This window comes from Oncorhynchus gorbuscha, linkage group LG14 (assembly GCF_021184085.1).
Source record: "Oncorhynchus gorbuscha isolate QuinsamMale2020 ecotype Even-year linkage group LG14, OgorEven_v1.0, whole genome shotgun sequence".
Classification (NCBI taxonomy): Eukaryota; Metazoa; Chordata; class Actinopteri; order Salmoniformes; family Salmonidae; genus Oncorhynchus; species Oncorhynchus gorbuscha.
Window position 1 is genome coordinate 41,517,362 of NC_060186.1, and position 20,033 is coordinate 41,537,394.

Below are 20,033 nucleotides of genomic sequence, written 5' to 3' on the forward strand. Positions count from 1 at the left end.
GCCTGATCAGAGCCTGGAGGTACTGAGGTGCCGTTCCCCTCACAGCTCCGTAGGCAAGCACCATGGTCTTGTAGCGGATGCGAGCTTCAACTGGAAGCCAGTGGAGAGAGCGGAGGAGCGGGGTGACGTGAGAGAACTTGGGAAGGTTGAACACTAGACGGGCTGCGGCGTTCTGGATGAGTTGTAGGGGTTTAATGGCACAGGCAGGGAGCCCAGCCAACAGCGAGTTGCAGTAATCCAGACGGGAGATGACAAGTGCCTGGATTAGGACCTGCGCCGCTTCCTGTGTGAGGCAGGGTCGTACTCTGCGGATGTTGTAGAGCATGAACCTACAGGAACGGGCCACCGCCTTGATATTAGTTGAGAACGACAGTTTGTTGTCCAGGATCACGCCAAGGTTCTTAGCGCTCTGGGAGGAGGACACAATGGAGTTGTCAACCGTGATGGCGAGATCATGGAACGGGCAGTCCTTCCCCGGGAGGAAGAGCAGCTCCGTCTTGCCGAAGTTCAGCTTGAGGTGGTGATCCGTCATCCACACTGATATGTCTGCCAGACATGCAGAGATGCGATTCGCCACCTGGTCATCAGAAGGGGGAAAGGAGAAGATTAATTGTGTGTCGTCTGCATAGCAATGATAGGAGAGACCATGTGAGGTTATGACAGAGCCAAGTGACTTGGTGTATAGCGAGAATAGGAGAGGGCCTAGAACAGAGCCCTGGGGGACACCAGTGGTGAGAGCGCGTGGTGAGGAGACAGATTCTCGCCACGCCACCTGGTAGGAGCGACCTGTCAGGTAGGACGCAATCCAAGCGTGGGCCGCGCCGGAGATGCCCAACTCGGAGAGGGTGGAGAGGAGGATCTGATGGTTCACAGTATCGAAGGCAGCCGATAGGTCTAGAAGGATGAGAGCAGAGGAGAGAGAGTTAGCTTTAGCGGTGCGGAGCGCCTCCGTGATACAGAGAAGAGCAGTCTCAGTTGAATGACTAGTCTTGAAACCTGACTGATTTGGATCAAGAAGGTCATTCTGAGAGAGATAGCGGGAGAGCTGACCAAGGACGGCACGTTCAAGAGTTTTGGAGAGAAAAGAAAGAAGGGATACTGGTCTGTAGTTGTTGACATCGGAGGGATCGAGTGTAGGTTTTTTCAGAAGGGTGCAACTCTCGCTCTCTTGAAGACGGAAGGGACGTAGCCAGCGGTCAGGGATAAGTTGATGAGCGAGGTGAGGTAAGGGAGAAGGTCTCCGGAAATGGTCTGGAGAAGAGAGGAGGGGATAGGGTCGAGCGGGCAGGTTGTTGGGCGGCCGGCCGTCACAAGACGCGAGATTTCATCTGGAGAGAGAGGGGAGAAAGAGGTCAGAGCACAGGGTAGGGCAGTGTGAGCAGAACCAGCGGTGTTGTTTGACTTAGCAAACGAGGATCGGATGTCGTCGATCTTCTTTTCAAAATGGTTGACGAAGTCATCTGCAGAGAGGGAGGAGGGGGGGGGGAGGAGGATTCAGGAGGGAGGAGAATGTGGCAAAGAGCTTCCTAGGGTTAGAGGCAGATGCTTGGAATTTAGAGTGGTAGAAAGTGGCTTTAGCAGCAGAGACAGAGGAGGAAAATGTAGAGAGGAGGGAGTGAAAGGATGCCAGGTCCGCAGGGAGGCGAGTTTTCCTCCATTTCCGCTCGGCCTTCCGGAGCCCTGTTCTGTGAGCTCGCATTGAGTCGTCAAGCCACGGAGCGGGAGGGGAGGACCGAGCCGGCCTGGAAGATAGGGGACATAGAGAGTCAAAGGATGCAGAAAGGGAGGAGAGGAGGGTTGAGGAGGCAGAATCAGGAGATAGGTTGGAGAAGGTTTGAGCAGAGGGAAGAGATGATAGGATGGAAGAGGAGAGAGTAGCGGGGGAGAGAGAGCGAAGGTTGGGACGGCGCGATACCATCCGAGTAGGGGCAGTGTGGGAAGTGTTGGATGAGAGCGAGAGGGAAAAGGATACAAGGTAGTGGTCGGAGACTTGGAGGGGAGTTGCAATGAGGTTAGTGGAAGAACAGCATCTAGTAAAGATGAGGTCGAGCGTATTGCCTGCCTTGTGAGTAGGGGGGAAGGTGAGAGGGTGAGGTCAAAAGAGGAGAGGAGTGGAAAGAAGGAGGCAGAGAGGAATGAGTCAAAGGTAGACGTGGGGAGGTTAAAGTCGCCCAGAACTGTGAGAGGTGAGCCGTCCTCAGGAAAGGAGCTTATCAAGGCATCAAGCTCATTGATGAACTCTCCGAGGGGACCTGGAGGGCGATAAATGATAAGGATGTTAAGCTTGAAAGGGCTGGTAACTGTGACAGCATGAAATTCAAAGGAGGCGATAGACAGATGGGTAAGGGGAGAAAGAGAGAATGACCACATGGGAGAGATAAGGATCCCTATGCCACCACCCCGCTGACCAGAAGCTCTCGGGGTGTGCGAGAACACGTGGGCGGACGAAGAGAGAGCAGTAGGAGTAGCAGTGTTATCTGTGGTGATCCATGTTTCTGTCAGTGCCAAGAAGTCGAGGGACTGGAGGGAGGCATAGGCTGAGATGAACTCTGCCTTGTTGGCTGCAGATCGGCAGTTCCAGAGGCTACCGGAGACCTGGAACTCCACGTGGGTCGTGCGCGCTGGGACCACCAGATTAGGGTGGCAGCGGCCACGCGGTGTGGAGCGTTTGTATGGTCTGTGCAGAGAGGAGAGAATAGGGATAGACAGACACATAGTTGACAGGCTACAGAAGAGGCTACGCTAATGCAAGGAGATTGGAATGACAAGTGGACTACACGTCTCGAATGTTCAGAAAGTTAAGCTTACGTAGCAAGAATCTTATTGACTAAAATTATTAAAAATGATACAGTACTGCTGAAGTAGGCTAGCTGGCAGTGGCTGCGTTGTTGACTTTGTAGGCTAGCTGACAGTGGCTGCGTTGTTGACACTACACTAATCAAGTCGTTCCGTTGAGTGTAGTAGTTTCTACAGTGCTGCTATTCGGGGGCTAGCTGGCTAGCTAGCAGTGTTGATTACGTTACGTTGCGTTAAAAGAACGACAATAGCTGGCTAGCTAACCTAGAAAATCGCTCTAGACTACACAATTATCTTTGATACACAGACGGCTATGTAGCTAGCTATGTAGCTAGCTACGATCAAACAAATCAAACCGTTGTGCTGTAATGAAATGAAATGAAAAATGTGATACTACCTGTGGAGCGAAGCGGAATGCGACCGGGTTGTTGAGTGCCTACAGGGGTCCTAAAATTCCAAATCAATTAGCTAAATGATCCATTGATATGACCATCTTAAAACAGTGTAAATCTGTGACACTCCATTTAGTGTGATATGTTACGTTATGTTAGCCAAAATACTACAGTTGTCACCGACGCGACTCAAACACAAAATCTTTGGATTGCTAGACGTTGTGGATCACGCCCACCCGTCCTCTCTGACCAACCTCCCTACTTTAATTTCTGTCTAAAGTATACACCGTTAGTAAGTGTCATACGTCTTGGAGTTGCTCAGAAATACATATAGTATGTTTTGTATGGCTCTGAGGCCAGGCTGCAATGGAAAGTTCCTATATACAGTAGAGAGTGACTCTATTACATGCATAAGCAAAGAATCCCTTGGGGGGCCTCTGCAAATTGGCATTCTAAAGGGTTAACACTGTAATTTCCACAGTTGCATATGTACCTGCCTCTGGACATTTCCCACAGGGCTGGACCAAAGACCTGTCTATACAGCTGGTGAGTGGTGACAACGTAATTTAATTGAAGCAACGTGGAAACAGAGTTGATTCAACCAGTGGGAAAGGTCCTATGTATTGTTTGTTAGGTGCTCCATCCTAGAGTCACTTTTATGACTGGTTTCAAGTGAAATATTTGAAACACTTGTCCACTCCTCTTGTTGTTAACTGTTTTATGGATGACTTCTGATGAAAATATGTTGCATTCTGGGTATCCCTATCGGTCATTGTCCCCTCCCCCTCTCTCTCCTTCACCTTATCTGTCTGTCTGTCTGTCTGTCTGTCTGTCTGTCTGTCTGTCTGTCTGTCTGTCTGTCTGTCTGTCTGTCTGTCTGTCTGTCTGTCTGTCTGTCTGTCTGTCTGTCTGTCTGTCTGTCTGTCTGTCTGTCTGTCTGTCTGTCTGTCTGTCTGTCTGTCTGTCTGTCTGTCTGTCTGTCTGTCTGTCTGTCTGTCTGTCTGTCTGTCTGTCTGTCTGTCTGTCTCTTGTAATTATTTTTATTTCTCCTCATCCCATTCATCCTGAGGTTGAATGAAGAAATAACTCTCTAATGCTCTCTCTTTCTCCTTCCCTCCATCAGGTCTGTCTCTATGTCATCGTCCTCCTCCCTCCTGTCTAATCTGCTGTTGACAGGACAATGGTTATTATTGTTATTTCATTCGGAGAGGAATGCTGCTAGTGACGGAACGGCTTTGTTAAGGAGCACTGGTGATACCACCCACCCTGTTACTGGACTGGACTGACGAAGACTGCCTGTGTGTGATCCTTATCTCATTAATAATCTACATAGGACATCTCCTACAGGTCCCCTCCACCCATTCACCATAACCCAAACGGACACTCTTGAACTTTAGATGCCACTTAAGGAAGTGCAGTTTAGTACCCTCAGGTGATACATGTCTCTGTCTCAGATGCTTTAAGACACTCCTTTCATTGTCTTCCTCCTCATTACTGAGACGATGACAAATGTTGAGGCGGAAGATTGTGAAAGGACACACACTTAAAAGAACAAAAGTACGTTCGAAATGAGTACACATACAAGTACACTCACAAGTACACACACACATATACAAAACACACACACACACAACCAAACACAAAGATAAACATAACACTTTGACACATCCCATAGTGCATAAACAAAAAGATGGATGTCATCGGAAGAGGCAATCTGTCTGACAAATGCACACTGCTGTGGAGATCTCATTCATGTAGACTGAAATGGTCTCTGAGGAAACAGGAAAACATATCACTGTAGTTGAGTGTTGACACCGTCTATGAATAGTAATAGATTTTTCACTCTCTCTATCTCTATCATTCTCTCCTTGTCCCTAGCCCTCCCTCCCCCTTCTCTTTCTCTCTTGCTCACTCTCTCTCTCCGTCTCACCCTTTCTCTCTCTCTCTCTCTCTCTCTCTCTCTCTCTCTCTCTCTCTCTCTCTCTCTCTCTCTCTCTCTCTCTCTCTCTCTCTCTCTCTCTCTCTCATTCCCTCTCCCCTTCCTTCCTTCCTTCCTCCCTACCTATCTCCCTCCTTTTCTCGCTCTTTGCGTCTCAGAGCTTCAGCCCCATACCTCTCAGATTCCTGACATATTTCAAGGTAACCACTGAACAAACACCAGTAAACCTGATCAGCAGTCACACTCTGACGTGGAGGTAGACTCCCTTCCAGTCACAGACAGACAGACTTCGCTCTAAATAACGTTACCGAGAAAAGGTGTGTGTGTGTGTGTGTATCAGACAGTGGGTGTCTTTATCATTGTGTGTGTGTGTGTGTGTGTGTGTGTGTGTGTGTGTCACCAATCCCTGACAGTATTTGATCGAGCTATGGATTTCTTCTTCATAACTCTCGATCATTAAAGGCCTCAGTTTCAGCAGGACTTGTTTCAATGTAGGTTTCTAACTAGGATGAGGGCCATAAACTGACTAGGATCCCGTGATTGCCGGAGTTTGGTTTTCTGTGATGAGTATACTGTTCAGGAATGGTTGTATATAATAAAAGGGGATTTTTACTGCAACTTAATGACAACATCAATGACATCATCAGGTGCCATAGTGTCTGTTTGCGTCTCTTTGTCTGTCACTCCCCCCCCCCCCCCCCCTCTCTCTCTCTCTCTCTTTCTTCGGAAACCTTGAGTAGAGCTATTACACTTAGGTGAGGTCACATGTGCGTGCCCGAGTTTCTGTGTACAACTCCATCTCTCTCTCTCTCTCTCTCCCTCCTCTATCACTCCCCCTCTATCCCTCTCTCTTTCTCCCCCTCTCTCAGGGCCACTCAGACAGGCCAGGCCCATCACTTCCACCTGTCTCCAGTGTAACCTGCCCCAGTCATTACATCTGTCCCTGAGCCATGCCGTAAGTGCACATGTCAACGTGCAAATTACAGGAGAGCGGCACACGTTTGTTTTTCTTTAAAAGGGCGATATCCGTCACACGCAACTGATACACTCATCCTCTCTCACTCCCCTCCCTAGCTTTTCTGTTGACAGAGCCCAAAGGGAGAGAGTCTGAGAGACAAAAGAGAGAAAATAGAGACAAAGACGAGTGGAGGAATCTGGGTGGAGGTGTAGAGAGGGGAAAGGTATGAACATGCCCTCGGAGGGATGTAATGATAGGACAGAAGGAGAGAGAGGAGTGATGCCGTTGTTCTTGATGCCTGTTTCTCTGGTCAGACACTGTGAAAATGTACCTGAGAGACCCCAATTATCACATGATCACAAACCACTAATTTACTTCCACCAGGGGACGAGGAATTATTTGTTGCCAAGACAGTCCGCTTTGTTCAGCTTTGTTCTCTTGTTAAGTTACTTACAGTTTAAGTCGGAAGTCTACATACACCTCAGCCAAAATACATTTAAATTCAGTTTTTCACAATTCCTGACATTTAATCCTAGTAAAAATTCCCTGTTTTAGGTCAGTTAGGATCACCACTTTATTTTAAGAATGTGAAATGTCAGAATAATAGTAGAGAGAATGATTTATTTCATATTTTATTTATTTCATCATATTCCCAGTGGGTCAGAAGTTAACATACACTCAATTAGTATTTGGTAGCATTGCCTTTAAATTGTTTACCTTGGGTCAAACATTTTGTGTAGCCTTCCACAAGCTTCACACAATAAGTTGGGTGAATTTTGGCCCATTCCTACTGACAGAGCTGTTGTAACTGAGTCAGGTTTGTAGGCCTCCTTGCTCGCACATGCCTTTTCAGGTCTGCCCACAAATGTTCTATAGGATTGAGGTCAGGGCTTTGTGATGGCCACTCACAATACCTTGACTATGTTGTCCTTAAGCCATTTTTCCACAACTTTGGGTGTATACTTGGGGTCATTGTCCATTTGGAAGACCCATTTGCGACCAAGCTTTAACTTACTGGCTGATGTCTTGAGATGTTGCTTCAATATACAGTGGGGCAAAAAAGTATTTAGTCAGCCACCAATTGTGCAAGTTCTCCCACTTAAAAAGATGAGAGAGGCCTGTAATTTTCATCATAGGTAAACTTAAACTATGACAGACAAAATGAGAAAAAAAATCCAGAAAATCACATTGTAGGATTTTTAATAAATTTATTTGCAAATTATGGTGGAAAGTAAGTATTTGGTCACCTACAAACAAGCAAGATATCTGGCTCTCACAGACCAGTAAGTTCTTCTTTAAGAGGCTCCTCTGTCCTCCACTCGTTACCTGTATTACCTGTATTAATGGCACTTGTGGCACTTGTTATCAGTATAAAAGACACCTGTCCATAACCTCAAACAGTCACACTCCAAACTCCACTATGGTCAAGACCAAAGAGCTGTCAAAGGACACCAGAAACAAAATTGTAGACCTGCACCAGGCTGGGAAGACTGCATCTGCAATAGGTAAGCAGCTTGGTTTGAAGAAATCAACTGTGGGAGCAATTATTGGGAAATGGAAGACATACAAGACCACTGATAATCTCCCTCGATCTGGGGCTCCACGCAAGATCTCACTCAGTGGGGTCAAAATGATCACAAGAAAGGTGAGCAAAAATCCCAGAACCACACGTGGGGACCTAGTGAATGACCTGAAGAGAGCTGGGACCAAAGTAACAAAGCCTACAATCAGTAACACACTACGCCGCCAGGGACTCAAATCCTGCAGTGCAGTGAAGTTTGCTAGAGAGCATTTGGATGATCCAGAAGAAGATTGGGAGAATGTTTGAAGAACATATCAAGACTGTTTCAATGACAGCTTTTTTCCAACTACATAACATTGCAAATATCAGAAACTTTCTGTCCAAAAATAAAGAAAAATGTATCCATGCTTTTGTCACTTCTAGGTTAGACTACTGCAATGCTCTACTTTCCGGCTACCCGGATAAAGCACTAAATAAACTTCAGTTAGTGCTGAATACGGCTGCTAGAATCCTGACTAGAACCAAAAAAATTGATCATATTACTCCAGTGCTAGCCTCCCTACACAGGCTTCCTGTCAAGGCAAGGGCTGATTTCAAGGTTTTACTGCTAACCTACAAAGCATTACATGGGCTTGCTCCTACCTATCTCTCTGATTTGGTCTTGCCGTACATACCTACACGTACGCTACGGTCACAAGACGCAGGCCTCCTAATTGTCCCTAGAATTTCTAAGCAAACAATTGGAGGCAGGGCTTTCTCGTATAGAGCTCCATTTTTATGGAATGGTCTGCCTACCCATGTGAGAGACGCAACCTTTAACTCTTTACTGAAGACTCATCTCTTCAGTGGGTCATATGATTGAGTGTAGTCTGGCCCAGGAGTGTGAAGGTGAACGGAAAGGCTCTGGAGCAACGAACCACCCTTGCTGTCTCTGCCTGGCCGGTTCCCCTCTTTCCACTGGGATTATCTGCCTCTAACCATATTACAGGGGCTGAGTCACTGGCTTACTAGGGCTCTTTCATACCGTCCCTAGGAGGGGTGCGTCACTTGAGTGAGTTGAGTCACTGATGTGATCTTCCTGTCTGGGTTGGCGCCCCCCCTTGGGTAGTGCCGTGGTGGAGATCTTTGTGGGCTATACTTGGCCTTGTCTCAGGATGGTAATTTGGTGGTTGAAGATATCCCTCTAGTGGTGTGGGGGCTGTGCTTTGGCAAAGTGGGTGGGGTTATATCCTTCCTGTTTGGCCCTGTCCGGGGGTGTCATCGGATGGGGCCACAGTGTCTCCTGACCCCTCCTGTCTCAGCCTCCAGTATTTATGCTGCAGTAGTTTATGTGTCGGGGGGCTATGGTTAGTTTGTTATATCTGGAGTACTTCTCCTGTCCTATCCAGTGTCCTGTGTGAATTTAAGTATGCTCTCTCTCTCTTTCTCTTTCTTTCTTTCTCTCTCTCTGAGGACCTGAGCCCGAAGACCATGCCATAGGACTAGCTGACATGATGACTCCTTGCTGTCCCCAGTCCACCTGGCCGTGCTGCTACTCCAGTTTCAACTGTTCTGCCTGTGATTAATATTATTTGACCATGCTGGTCATTTATGAACATTTAAATCTTGGCCATGTTCTGTTATAATCTCCACCTGGCACAGCCAGAAGAGGACTGGCCACCCCACATAGCCTGGTTCCTCTCTAGGTTTCTTTCTAGGTTTTGGCATTTCTAGGGAGTTTTTCCTAGCCACCGTGCTTCTACTCCTGCATTGTGTGCTGTTTGGGGTTTTAGGCCGGGTTTCTGTATAGCACTTTGAGATATCAGCTGATGTATGAAGGGCTATATAAATACATTTGATTTGATTTTAATGTCATGTGGTCAGATGAAACTTTTTGGTAAAAACTCAACTCGTCGTGTTTGGAGGACAAAGAATGCTGAGTTGCATCTAAAGAACACCATACCTACTGTGAAGCATTGGGGTGGAAACATCATGCTTTGGGGCTGTTTTTCTGCAAAGGGACCAGGACGACTGATCCGTGTAAAGGAAAGAATGAATGGGGCCATGTATCGTGAGATTTTGAGTGAAAACCTCCTTCCATCAGCAAGGGCATTGAAACGTGGCTGGGTCTTTCAGCATGACAATGATCCCAAACACAACACCCGGGCAACGAAGGAGTGGCTACGTAAGAAGCATTTCAAGGTCCTGGAGTGGCCTAGCCAGTCTCCAGATCTCAACCCCATAGAAAATATTTGGAGGGAGTTGAAAGTCCATGTTGCCCAGCAACAGCCCCAAAACATCACTGCTCTAGAGGAGATCTACATGGAGGAATGGGCAAAATACCAGCAACAGTGTGTGAAAACCTTGTGAAGACTTACAGAAAATGTTTGACCTCTGTCATTGCCAACAAAGGGTATATAACAAAGTATTGAGATAAACTTTTGTTACTGACCAAATACTTCTTTTCCACCATAATTTGCAAATAAATTCAGGAAAAATCCTACAATGTGAATGTCTGGATTTTTTTTCTCATTTTGTCTGTCATAGTTGAAGTGTACCTATGATGAAAATTACAGGCCTCTCTCATCTTTTTAAGTGTGAGAACTTGCACAATTGGTGGTTGACTAAATACTTTTTTGCCCCACTGTATCCAAATAATTTTATTTTATCTATATTGTGAAGTGCACCAGTCCCTCCTGCAGCAAAGCACCCTCACAACGTGATGCTGCCACCCCCGTGCTTCATGGTTGGGATGGTGTTCTTCGACTTGCAAGCCTCCCCCTTTTTCCTCATAACATAACGATGGTCGTTATGGCCAAACAGTTCTATTTTTGTTTCATCAGACCAGAGGACATTTCTCCAAAAAGTAACATTTTTGTCCCCATCTGCAGCTGGAAACCGTAGTTTTGCTCCACTGTCGCTGGACCAGACGGGACTGGAAAAAAGTGCTCTTCACTTTTTGTGTTTCTTTTTCACAGCATCATCGGACTGAGCTTGTTGTCATTGCAGGTAATCTCAATGCTGTGCGTTTCATGGAAGACATTCATGGAAGACTCCTCCCTCATGTGGTACCCTTCCTGCAGGCTAATCCTGACATGACCCTCCAGCATGACAATGCCACCAGCCATACTGCTCGTTCTGTGCATGATTTCCTGCAAGACAGGAATGTCAGTGTTCTGCCATGGCCAGTGAAGAGGCCGGATCTCAATCCCATTGAGCACGTCTGGGACCTGTTGGATCGGAGGGTGAGGGCTCGGGCCAATCCCCCCAGAAATGTCCAGGAACTTGCAGGTGCCTTAGTGGAAGAGTGTGGTAACATCTCACAGCAAGAACTGGCAAATTTGGTGCAGTCTATGAGGCGGAGATTCACTGCAGTACTTAATGCAGCTGGTGGCCACACCAGATACCGACTGTTACTTTTGATTTTGACCCCCCCTTTGTTCAGGGACACATTGTTCCATTTATGTTAGTCACATGTCTGTGGAACTTGTTCAGTTTATGTCTCAGTTGCTGAATCTTGATATGTTCATACAAATATTTACACGTGTTAAGTTTGCTGAAAATAAACGCAGTTGACAGAGAGAGGACGTTGTAGTCAGTACATTCTCTTTCTCTCTGTCTGTCTTTCAAACCAAAAGATAAAAGATAATTCTCCAAACTGACATCATTCCTTCCTTTCACTTACCTTCCCTGTAGCGTTTGTGAGTGTGTGCATGCGTGCATGCGTGACCTCACAAGCAGTACCCATAAACAGGAGAGAATCTTTCAAAGGAAGTCTTTCACCTGTGCAGTTGTGAAGTTTTGTTTACTATAATACTGTCCCTTTTCTGCTCACCTCCTTCAGCGGGTATGGCGTAAGATTGTAAGTAACCCGAGTGCCCCTCTTACCCTTTTCAACACGCTCAATTCTAACAATGACAAACTTCCCCTCGTCTCAGGACGAGAGGCAAGCAGTAATCCTTTCTTTCTTCTGAGAGAAATGTACTTCTGAAATTAATACTGTGTGCTATAGAAATGCAGTGCTGAAAAATAATAAGTGAAGTCAACACAAAACAATAACACTCTAAATTGCTCATGCCCAGAGTGGTGTAGGATGCTTTCAGCAACATTTAGGTCATATCATTATCCAACATGCCTGTCTATTTCACCTATATCTAATTATTCTCAGTCGGTATATCTCATTCGCACCAATGAGATCAGGAATCACTCAAATTGAGGCAAAAATGAGACAAAAATACACAGATGATGACAACACACTTTACACTTCCTGCAATTTGCACACCAGTCATGGCGGGTCCTTTTCCTTGGGCACTGTAATTTCCTTGGCAGGCTCTTCAATGACATCCTGTTGTCAGTGAGTGTAGGCCTACATCTGAGGGGGACACGTTTCTTTGATAGACCTAGACATCACACAGGACAGTGAAGACAGACACTATTAGTCTGTCCTGAAATAATAACACCTGAATGGAGGGAAAACAGCAGGAAATTGTGGTATATCTTTGGTCTCTTTTGTTAAAGAACCAGCAAGGTTCTGCTTTTCTTTTCTTAGTCAACCTTGTGTTCTTTTTCTTTGTGATCTGGAACGTAGTCCTGTGTCTTTGTGTTCTGGAACGTAGCACTGTTTCTTTGTGTTCTGGAGCGTGGCCCTGTTTCTTTGTGTTCTGGAACGTAGCCCTGTTTCTTTGTGTTCTGGAATGTAGTCCTGTGTCTTTGTGTTCTGGAACGTAGCACTGTTTCTTTGTGTTCTGGAGCGTGGCCCTGTTTCTTTGTGTTCTGGAACGTAGCCCTGTTTCTTGGTGTTCTGGAACGTAGCCCTGTTTCTTTGTGTTCTGGAACGTAGCACTGTTTCTTTGTGTTCTGGAGCGTGGCCCTGTTTCTTTGTGTTCTGGAACATAGCCCTGTCTTTAATTTCTGTTCATTGATTTCACCTGTGTTGGTTTCTCACCTGGTCTCATCAGCTCCCTATTTAGTTCTGTTCTTACTGTTGGTATGGTTGTGAGGTATTGTTTGTTTTGACTGCCTCCCTGTGTTTGACCATTGCCTGCCTGTGATCACGATTCCTGGGCTTAATAAACAGGCTTAATTAAGGCTTAATAAACATCTGCCGCACTCTGCGAGGGAATCTGCACCTTTTTCTCCCTGAGTATTCATTGCAGCACTGTTGTTATTGTTTGTCGGCTTGAGATCCCTCAAACAACTACTTTCAGAAGCAGCGGGATGATGACACTGGTTCTGCCATTTAATGGTTCCGCAAGGCGCAACAGAGGGTAGTGCATATGGCCCAGTACGTCACTGGCACCAAGCTTCCTGCCATCCAGGACCTATATACCAGGCGGTTTCAGAGGAAGGCCCTAAAAATGGTCAAAGACTCCAGAGGCCCTAGTCATAGACTGTTCTCTCTGCTACCGCATGGAAAGACTATTTGCATTGACACGTTTTTTTTACGCTGCTGCTACTCGCTGTTTTATTATCGATGCATTGTCCCTTTATCCCTACCTACATGTACAAATGACCTCAACTAACCTGTACCCCCGCACGACTCTTTAGAAGGGTTGCCATGGTTAGGAAGCCACGGAGGCGGACAATGAGGCGGACTAATACGATGGTGAAGTGGGGTCCGCGTCCCGCGCCAGAGCCGCCACCGCGGACAGACGCCCACCCAGACCCTCCCCTATAGGTTAAGGTTTTGCGGCCGGAGTCCGCACCTTTGGCGGGGGGGGGGGGGTACTGTCACGGTCTGACCTTTATTTCCTTTGTTTTGTATTTACTTAGTATGGTCAGGGCGTGAGTTGGGTGGGCAGTCTATGTTTGTTTTTCTATGATTTGGGGATTTGTATGTTTCGGCCTAGTATGGTTCTCAATCAGAGGCAGGTGTCATTAGTTGTCTCTGATTGAGAATCATACTTAGGTAGCCTGGGTTGCACTGTTTGTTTGTGGGTGATTGTCTATGCTAGTTGCTTGTGTCAGCACAGGTCTCATTTATAGCTTCACGGTCATTATTGGTTTATTGTTTTTGTATTCAGTGTTCAGTACTTTCTTGAATTAAATATTCACCATGAACACATACCACGCCGCATTTTGGTCCTCTGATCCTTCTCGCCTCTCCTCTTCAGATGAAGAGGAGGAAGACCGTGACAGATCCGTTGCCATTAATGTCATAAGATTAATTGTATTGTCCATCCGAGGACAGAAATGTGCATTTTCTCTCAACTCACCAGTATTAGGATACAAGCATGTATGGTATAAGGTCAAGTTTAACTGGTAAGAATCTAAGAGCCATGCACAATATTGTTATTGTAGCTAAAAGGAAAGAGGATACCAATGAATAAAAAACCTGACACAAGTTGGTGACTTAACCCGTTAACTCACCCACCACAATAGACCAGAGATTTATGTTCTAGCTGACCCACTGACCTTCTGCAGGGAAGAAGGCAGGTGGTCATCCCTCATCCAGCCACACAACAGACAGACAGGTGCTTCCTGTGAGGGTGTGTACAGGTCACTCTGTTGGTTTGGACAATGGAGAATGTGGCTACTCATTCAGAGTGATAGACACAACCACTCACACACACATGCTTGCATGTATACACATACACACTCTTTCTCTGACTAGCATACACACACAAATCATATACTCTCTCTTGTGCATAGACACAAATCAAATCACACAAACCTACTGACACTGTTTCTTACAAGCACACTCTCCCTCTCACACACACACACCACTCTGCTTAGGATACAGATGCAGGGAACAACAATAGCTCTGAACAACAATAGCTCTGTAACTGACTATCTAGAGTTGACATAAGCAAACAGGAAAAGATCCCCCTTTTGTAGAGGAGGATATTCCTGACGTGGTTATTTAGGGAAAGAGAGATAGGGGGTAGGGTGGAAGAGAGTAGGGTATAGGGGTTGTAACATCCCCAGGGGGTAATAACCAGCAAAACACCGCTTAGTAGGTGAAGAAACTCGCAACGACCCAAAACGACCAACACAAACAACTCGGACACTTCCTGTCCATCGCTGACCAATCAGGAAGGACCAGAAAGCCAGCCCCCATAGCAGAGGAACAGAAATGTTGCAAAACGAGACAATTGTCATGTATTGTCATATATTGTCATGTCTTGTCCCTGTGCTTTCTCTTCTATTCGTTTCCCCCTGCTGGTCTTATTAGGTTTCTTTCCCTCTCTCTATCTCTCTCTCTCTCTATCGTTCCGTTCCTGCTCCCAGCTGTTCCTCATTCTCCAACGACCTCGTTTACTCTCTCACACCTGTCCCCTAGTTTGCCCTCTGATTAGGTCTCTATTTCTCTCTCGGTTTCTGCCTCTGTCCTTGTCGGATTCTTGTTTGCTGTTTGCTGTGTCCTTGTTCCGTCCTGTCGTGTTTTGCCTTATCATCAGATGCTGCGTGTGAGCAGGTGTCTCTGTCCGCTACGGCCCGCGCCTACCGAAGGGACCTGCAGTCTGTTGCCGCTTATCCTGCAATTCCCCTCAACAACTAGAGGATTTATGTTTTCCCCGTTTGGACATTTCCTGTAAAGGATTGAGGATTATGTTATCTCTGTTTGGACTTTAATAAACTCAGTTTCTGTTAAGTCGCTTTTGAGTCCTCACTCACCTGCATAACAGAAGAATCCGACCAAGAATGGACCCAGCGACTACGGATCCTCGCAACTCAGCCGTCGAGATCCAGGGAGCGATGCTCGGCAGACACGAGCAGGAATTGTCTGCTGCTCGGCATGCCGTTGAGACCCTGGCCGCTCAGGTCTCCGACCTCTCAAGACAGTTTCACAATCTCCGTCTCGATCCACCAGCTACTTCCTGGGCTTCCGAGTCTCCGGAACCCAGAATTAATAACCCACCGTGTTACTCTGGGCAGCCCACTGAATGCCGCTCGTTTCTCACCCAGTGTGATATTGTGTTCTCTCTCCAGCCCAACACATACTCAAGGGGTAGAGCTCGTATCGCCTACGTCATATCTCTCCTTACTGGACGGGCTCGTGAGTGGGGCACGGCAATCTGGGAGGCAAGGGCTGAGTGTACTAACGAGTATCAGAACTTTAAAGAGGAGATGATACGGGTTTTTGATCGTTCAGTTTTTGGTAGGGAGGCTTCTAGGGCCCTGGCTTCCCTATGTCAAGGTGATCGATCCATAACGGATTACTCTATAGAGTTTCGCACTCTTGCTGCCTCCAGTGACTGGAACGAGCCGGCGTTGCTCGCCCGTTTTCTGGAGGGTCTCCACGCTGAGGTTAAGGATGAGATTCCCTCCCGGGAGGTTCCTTCCAGCGTGGATTCTTTGATTGAACTCGCCATCCACATAGAACGACGGGTAGATCTTCGTCACCGAGCTCGTGGAAGAGAGCTTGCGTTAACAGTGTCCCCCCTCTCCGCATCACTACCATCTCCCCCCACTGGCTCAGGTGTTGAGCCCATGCAGCTGGGGGGTATTCGCATCTCGACTAAGGAGAGGGAACGGAGAATCACCAACCGCCTCTGTCTCTATTGCGGTTCCGCTGGACATTTTGTCATTTCATGTCCAGTAAAAGCCAGAGCTCATCAGTAAGCGGAGGGCTACTGGTGAGCGCTACTACTCAGGTCTCTCCGTCAAGATCCTGTACTACCTTGTCGGTCCATCTACGCTGGACCGGTTCGGCAGCTTCCTGCAGTGCCTTGATAGACTCTGGGGCTGAGGGCTGTTTTATGGACGAAGCCTGGGCTCGGGAACATGACATTCCTCTCAGACAGTTAGGGGAGCCCACGGCCATGTTCGCCTTGGATGGTAGTCCTCTCCCCAGTATATTATGTGAAACGCTACCTTTAACCCTCACTGTTTCTGGTAATCATAGTGAAACCATTTCTTTTTGATTTTTCGTTCACCTTTTACACCTGTTGTTTTGGGTCATCCCTGGCTAGTGTGTCATAATCCTTCTATTAATTGGTCTAGTAATTCTATCCTATCCTGGAACGTTTCTTGTCATGTGAAATGTTTAATGTCTGCTATCCCTCCTGTTTCTTCTGCCCCCTCTTCACAGGAGGAGCCTGGTGATTTGACAGGGGTGCCGGAGGAATATCATGATCTGCGCACGGTCTTCAGTCGGTCCAGGGCCACCTCCCTTCCTCCTCACCGGTCGTATGATTGTAGTATTGATCTCCTTCCGGGGACCACTCCCCCCCGGGGTAGACTATACTCTCTGTCGGCTCCCGAACGTAAGGCTCTCGAAGATTATCTGTCTGTTGCTCTCGACGCCGGTACCGTAGTCCCTTCTTCCTCTCCCGCCGGAGCGGGGTTTTTTTGTTAAGAAAAAGGACGGTACCCTGCGCCCCTGCGTGGATTATCGAGGGCTGAATGACATAACGGTTAAGAATCGTTATCCGCTTCCCCTTATGTCGTCAGCCTTCGAGATTCTGCAGGGAGCCAGGTTCTTTACTAAGTTGGACCTTCGTAACGCTTACCATCTCTTGCGCATCAGGGAGGGGGACGAGTGGAAAACTGCGTTTAACACTCGGTTAGGGCATTTTGAATACCGGGTTCTGCCATTCGGTCTCGCTAATGCTCCAGCTGTCTTTCAGGCATTAGTGAATGATGTACTGAGAGACATGCTGAACATCTTTGTTTTCGTTTACCTTGACGATATCCTGATTTTTTCACCGTCACTCCAGATTCATGTTCAGCACGTTCGACGTGTTCTCCAGCGCCTTTTAGAGAATTGTCTTTATGTGAAGGCTGAGAAGTGCGCTTTTCATGTCTCCTCCGTCACATTTCTCGGTTCTGTTATTTCCGCTGAAGGCATTCAGATGGATCCCGCTAAGGTCCATGCTGTCAGCGATTGGCCCGTCCCTAAGTCACGTGTCGAGCTGCAGCGCTTTCTCGGTTTTGCGAATTTCTATCTGCGTTTCATTCGTAATTTCGGTCAAGTGGCAGCCCCTCTCACAGCCCTTACTTCTATCAAGACGTGCTTTAAGTGGTCTGTTTCCGCCCAGGGAGCTTTTGATCTTCTCAAGAAGCGTTTTACATCCGCTCCTATCCTTGTTACTCCTGACGTCACTAAACAATTAATTGTCGAGGTTGACGCGTCAGAGGTGGGCGTGGGAGCCATTCTGTCCCAGCGCTCCCATTCTGACGATAAGGTCCACCCTTGCGCGTATTTTTTTCATCGCCTGTCGCCGTCGGAATGTAACTATGATGTGAGAAACCGCGAACTGCTCGCCATCCGCTTAGCCCTAGGCGAATGGCGACAGTGGTTGGAGGGGGCGACCGTTCCTTTTGTCGTTTGGACTGACCATAAGAACCTTGAGTACATCCGTTCTGCCAAATGACTCAATGCGCGTCAGGCTCGTTGGGCGTTGTTTTCGCTCGTTTCGAGTTCGTTATTTCTTATCGTCCGGGCACTAAGAACACCAAGCCTGATGCTTTATCCCGTCTCTTCAGTTCTTCTGTAGCCTCTACCGACCCCGAGGGGATTCTCCCTGAGGGGCGTGTTGTCGGGTTGACTGTCTGGGGAATTGAGAGACAGGTAAAGCAAGCACTCACTCACACTCCGTCGCCGCGCGCTTGTCCTAGTAACCTTCTTTTCGTTCCCGTTTCTACTCGTCTGGCCGTTCTTCAGTGGGCTCACTCAGCCAAGTTAGCTGGCCACCCCGGCGTTCGGGGTACGCTTGCTTCTATTCGCCAGCGTTTTTGGTGGCCTACTCAGGAGCGTGACACGCGCCGTTTCGTGGCTGCTTGTTCGGCCTGCGCGCAAAGTCAGGTAACTCTCCTCCTGCCGGTCGTCTCAGACCGCTTTCCATTCCCTCTCGACCATGGTCTCACATCGCCTTAGACTTTATTACCGGTCTGCCTTCGTCAGCGGGGAAGACTGTTATTCTAACGGTTGTCGATAGGTTCTCTAAGGCGGCTCATTTTATTCCCCTCGCTAAGCTTCCTTCCGCTAAAGAGACGGCACAAATCATCATTGAGAATGTGTTCAGAATTCATGGTCTTCCGTCAAACGCCGTTTCGGACAGGGGTCCGCAATTCACGTCTCAGTTTTGGAGGGAGTTTTGTTGTTTGATTGGGGCTTCCGTCAGTCTCTCTTCCGGTTTTCATCCCCAGTCTAACGGTCAAGCAGAACGGGCCAATCAGACTATTGGTCGCATCTTATGCAGTCTTTCCTTTCGAAACCCTGCATCTTGGGCAGAACAGCTCCCCTGGGCAGAGTACGCTCACAACTCGCTTCCTTCGTCTGCGACCGGGCTATCTCCTTTTCAGAGTAGCCTTGGGTACCAGCCCCCTCTGTTCTCGTCCCAGCTCGCCGAGTCCAGCGTTCCCTCCGCTCAGGCTTTTGTCCAACGTTGTGAGCGCACCTGGAAGAGGGTCAGGTCTGCACTTTGCCGTTATAGGGCGCAGACTGTGAGAGCCGCTAATAAGCGTAGGACTAAGAGTCCTAGGTATTGTCGCGGTCAGAGAGTATGGCTCTCCACTCGTAACCTTCCCCTTACGACAGCTTCTCGCAAATTGACCCCGCGGTTCATTGGTCCGTTCCGTATTTCTCAGGTCGTTAATCCTGTCGCAGTGCGACTTCTTCTTCCGCGACATCTTCGTCGCGTCCACCCAGTCTTCCATGTCTCCTGTGTCAAGCCTTTTCTTCGCGCCCCCGTTCGTCTCCCCCCCCGTCCTTGTCGAGGGCGCACCTATCTACAGGGTCCGGAAGATTATGGACATGCGTTCTCGGGGACGTGGTCACCAGTACTTAGTGGATTGGGAGGGGTACGGTCCTGAGGAGAGGAGTTGGGTTCCATCTCGGGACGTGCTGGACCGTTCGCTGATCGATGATTTCCTCCGTTGCCACCAGGTTTCCTCCTCGAGTGCGCCAGGAGGCACTCGGTGAGTGGGGGGGTACTGTCATGTATTGTCATATATTGTCATGTCTTGTCCCTGTGCTTTCTCTTCTATTCGTTTCCCCCTGCTGGTCTTATTAGGTTTCTTTCCCTCTCTCTATCTCTCTCTCTCTCTATCGTTCCGTTCCTGCTCCCAGCTGTTCCTCATTCTCCTAATGACCTCGTTTACTCTCTCACACCTGTCCCCTAGTTTGCCCTCTGATTAGGTCTCTATTTCTCTCTCGGTTTCTGCCTCTGTCCTTGTCGGATTCTTGTTTGCTGTTTGCTGTGTCCTTGTTCCGTCCTGTCGTGTTTTGCCTTATCATCAGATGCTGCGTGTGAGCAGGTGTCTCTGTCCGCTACGGCCCGCGCCTACCCGAAGGGACCTGCAGTCTGTTGCCGCTTATCCTGCAATTCCCCTCAACAACTAGAGGATTTATGTTTTCCCCGTTTGGACATTTCCTGTAAAGGATTGAGGATTATGTTATCTCTGTTTGGACTTTAATAAACTCAGTTTCTGTTAAGTCGCTTTTGGGTCCTCACTCACCTGCATAACAACAATAAACAAAAACACCTGTGACACCTATGC